The following is a 4,773-nucleotide window of genomic DNA, read 5'->3' on the forward strand; positions in this document are numbered from 1 at the left end:
AGTGTATATTTTATTAATAACACCTGAGTTTTGGTATCATGTATATACATTCTCTGCTGCCATATGGTGAACATATTGGGTGTATGTCAACATAAAAATTTACTTTCTGCTGCCATCTGAAGGTCATTTTGGGAGCAACACAACAGTGCATCTCATGAAAAGTTATTTCTGCTGCTATCGTAAGCATTTTGAAAATAACACCCATGTGTATGTCACCATAAAAACTTATTCTCTCATGCCATCTTGTGGACCTTTGGAAATAACACTGGAGTGTAGGACATCATAAAAATTAATTTTCTGTCCACATCTTGTATGCTTCTAGGGAATTTTACCAGTGTATGTAAAAAACTTATTTTGTGCTGCCACCTGGTGGGAAGTTTGGGCACAAACTACAGGGCATGTTATATAATGTTATTTATTCTGCTATCTAATGTTCATTCTGAATATAAACTCAAGGGCATGTCATTATGAAAAGTTGTTGTCAGTTGCCTTTTTGTGTGTATCTTGGGGAAAAAACCAGGATTGCATGTTATGAAAAATTATTCTCTGTTGCCATCTCCTTGGCATTTGGTGTATAACACAATGACCCATGTCATACCTAATTATTTTTGCTGCTATTTCATGAAGTTAGAAAGTAACACATAAGAGCTGGTCGTTAAGAAAAAAATTTTGTCTATGGCACTTTCATGTGCATCCAGGGAAAAACACAGGAGTACATGTCATAAAAATTATTCTCTGCTGCTACCTCCTGGGTATTTTGATAACAACATGTAAGTGTATGTCATCATAAAAATTTATTTTCTGCTGCTGTCCCGTGGGTATTTTGGAATAACACCTGAGTGTACGCTAATCTTAAATTATATTTTCCTCTTTCATCTACTCTGCATCTTAGAATAATAGCAGAGTATAATTAATGTATTTCAGAGTATAATTAAATGTATTTCTCTGCTGTCATGTGGCTGGCATTTGGGAATAACACCAGAGTGTAAGTAATCAAAAGCTGTTTCCTACTGCCATTGATGGTCATTTAAGGAATAATCCCCCCATGTTGGTCATTATAAATGTTCATTTTTTGTAGCCATGCTTTGGCATTTGGGGAATAACACCAGATTGCATATAATGAAGCTTATTACTGCTTCTGTCTCGTGTATTTAAAAAATAATGCCAATGACATGTCTTTATAAAATTTTTTTTCTCTACTCCCATTTTATTTAATCTTAGGTACAACACAGCAGTGCAAGTCATAAAAATTTTTCTCTGTTGCCATGTCATGAGTATTTGAAAATTACACTAATTGTGTGTCATCAAAAATATATTTTTCACTGCCATCTGACGGGCATTTCGGAATATAACCCTAGTGTAGGTCATCATGAAAATCTTTTTTCTATCTTAATCTTGTGTGCATCTTGGAAATTACATAAGAATAAAAGGTTATTCTCTCCTGCCATCTGGTGGGTATTTTAGGAATTAACCTGAGTGTTGTCCTCATGAAGATTCATCCTCTGCTGCCATCTGGTGGAGAATTTGGGAAGACCACAGCTCGTGTCATAAAGAGTAATGTCAGCTGCTATCTTGTACATTTTGAAATTAATAACTAAGAGCATGTCATTATGAAAAGTTGTTGTCCTCTGCCATTTCATGTATCTTGGGAAAAACACAGCAGTGCATGTCCTGAAAAATTATTCCCAGATACCATCTCGTCGCCTTTTTTGAAATAACGAACAAGTGTATATTATATAACTTTTTATGCTGTCATTTCATGGGCATTTTAGAAATAACACCAAATGTTATACATCATGAACATTTTTTTCTCTGCTACCATCTGGTGAGCATTTTGTGTATGACAGAATAGTGCCTGTTGTGAATGACGTTTGAAATTTTTATCTATGTTATGCTTTCATGTTAATATTGGGGTGAACACATATTGGGATGTGCCTGTCATGAAAAATTGTTCCATGCTGATATCTCGAGGGCATTTTGAAAATTATTTCCAGGTTTATATCATCAACGAAAAAATTTTCCAATGTCATCTAGCGGGAATTTGGGGAATAAAACTTTACTAGAGGGAACATGAAAATTCATCTTATCCACAAAACTTGTGTGCATCTAAAAAATTACACAAGAGTGTAAAGAGTGTAAGGGGAGGAAAATATTGTCTGCTGCCATCAGGTGGGCATTTTAGGAATAACACCCGAGTGTTGTCATGAAAATTCATTTTCTAGAGCCATCTGGAGGGCATTTTCGGATTAATACCACAGTGCGTGTCAAGAAAAATATTGCTGCTATCTCGTTTGCATTTAAAAAATAACACCCCAGAATTTGTCATTATAAGTATTTTCTCTGCTGCCATTTCGAGTGAATCTTGAGAATAACATCAGAGTACAAAACAAATTATCTGCTGCCCTCTCGTAGACATTTTGAAAATAACACCCAGATGTATGTCTTCATAAAATTTTATTTTCTGCTGCCATTTGTGGACAGTTAGGGAATAACATCTGAGTATAGGTCATCACAAATATTCAATTACGGCTGCCATTTGGTTGGAATTTTGTGTATAACACCGCATCGAATGTTATAAACGCTTACTTCTGCGGCTATCTCGTGCACTTAGAAAAGAAAACCTAAGAGCATGTTGTTGGGCAAAGTTTTTGTCATCAGCCATTCCATGTACATCTTGAGATAAACACAGGAGTACATGTTATGAAAAATTATTCTCTTCTACCTTCTCACAGGGATTTTGAAACTAGCATAAAACTGTGTCATTGCAATAAAGTTTTCTGCACCCATCGAGTGGGCATTTTAGAAATAACACCTGAGTGTAGGTCATCATGAAAATTCATACTCTACCCCTAACTTTGTGCATTTTTGGAATAACACTAGAGTGTAAGTAATAGTTATTCTCTGCTGCCACCTGGTGTATATTTTAGAAAATACACTTCTGTCATCATGAATATTAATTCTCATCTGCCACCTGCAGGCCGTTTTTAGAGGAAGACTACAGCACATGTCACAAAGAATTATTTCAGCTTCTATCCTGTGCATTTGAAAATAATTCCTCAGGTATGTCTGCTACCATTTCATATACATCTTCAGAAAAACGGAGAAGTGCACGTCATGAAATATTATTCTCTGCTGCCATCTCATGGCCATTTTTAAAAGAACAAGTTAGTGTATGTCATCAGAAAAATTTATTTTCTACTGCCATCTTGTGGGCACTTTAGGAATAACACCCGAGTGTTATTTCATGCCATCATGAAAATAAATTTTCTGCTCTGATCTACTGTGAATGTTGGAATAACACGAGTGGAAATAATTTAATGTCATTCTATGCTGCCATCTGGTGGGCATTTTGTATATGACTGCACTTAGGGTATGACATTAGGAAATTTTTATCACTTTTTCAATTTCGTGTTACCTTGGAATGAACACAGAAGGGCGTGTCATGAAAAAATGTTCTCTCCTGGCTTCTAGTGAGCATTTAGAAAATAATGCCCACATCAAAAAATTTATTTTCAATCCTGCAATAGTGTACATATAGGGAAATACACATTATGTATGTCATAAAAAGTCATTCTCTGCTGCTATCCATGGCGATTTCAGGATTAACACTCAGATGTTTCTCATCATGAATATTAAATCTCTGAGGTGGGAATTTTGGGAATAAAACCACAGAGTATGTCATGAAAATCTATTTCTGTTGCTACTCTTGTGCTTTTTGTAAACAACACCCAAGAGAAAATCATCAAGAAATAATTTTGTCCGCTGCCACTTCGTGTGCATTTTGAGGAAAAAAAAAAAAAAAGTGCATGTCATGAAAAATTGTCCTCTGCTGCCATCTTGTTGGAATTTTGAAACTAACGACTAGTCTGCGGCCATGCCACCCTGAACACTCCAGATCTTGTCTGACCTGGGAAGCTAAGCGCAGTTGGACCTGGTTAGTACTTGGATGAGGCACCAGCTGGGAAGACCAGGTGCTGCAGGCATAAATAATAATAATAATAATTATACCATAGAGTATATCATTATAATTTTTTCTGCTGTCATTTCATGTGAATCTTGGAAGTAACAAGAGTGCAACATGAAATTGTTCTCTGCCGCCATAGCATGGGCATTTTAAAAATTACTTCCAGGTGTATCTCATCACAAAAATTTCCTGCTTTCATCTCTTGAGAATTTTGGGAATAAAACCGTACTGTAGGTCATCATGAAAATTCATTTCCTGCCCCACACTCGTGTGCATCTGGAAATTACACAAGAGTGTAAGTAAAAAAAAATTATTCTCTACTCCCATCTGGTGGGCATTTGGGGAATAACAACACAGTGTATGTCAAGAAAATTTATTGCTGCTCTATCGTGTGTATTTAAAAAGCTTATGTCGTTTTAAATTTTTCTCTATTGCCATTTCTGTGCATCTTAGAAATGAAATAGGAGACCAAGTCATAAAAAAATTGTTCTCCATTGCCATCTTGTGGACATTTAAAAAATAACACCAAGGTCTATGTCATTATAAAAATTTGTTTTCTGATGCGATCTTGTTGGCATTTTGGAACTAATACCCAAAAGTAAGTCATCATAAATATTCATTCACTGCGGCAATCTGGTGGTAATTTTCAAATTAACACCACATTGCATGTCATAAACCGTTATTTCTGCTGCGATCTCATGCAGTTAGGAAAAAAAAATGGAGCAATTTTTTTGCAGCAGCCATTTTGTGTGTTTTGAGATAAAAACAGGAGTGCTTGCCATGAAAATTATCCTCTGCTGCAATCTCAC

The 4,773-nt window shown here is 35.7% G+C and overlaps 1 pseudogene; it reads left to right on the plus strand.

The window, feature by feature from the left end:
* The first annotated feature begins 3,864 nt into the window (after positions 1-3,864).
* On the plus strand, positions 3,865-3,983 carry LOC112478897 (annotated as a pseudogene).
* The last annotated feature ends 790 nt before the right edge of the window (positions 3,984-4,773 follow it).

This window comes from Pteropus alecto, unplaced genomic scaffold (assembly GCF_000325575.1).
Source record: "Pteropus alecto unplaced genomic scaffold, ASM32557v1 scaffold974, whole genome shotgun sequence".
NCBI lineage: Eukaryota > Metazoa > Chordata > Mammalia > Chiroptera > Pteropodidae > Pteropus > Pteropus alecto.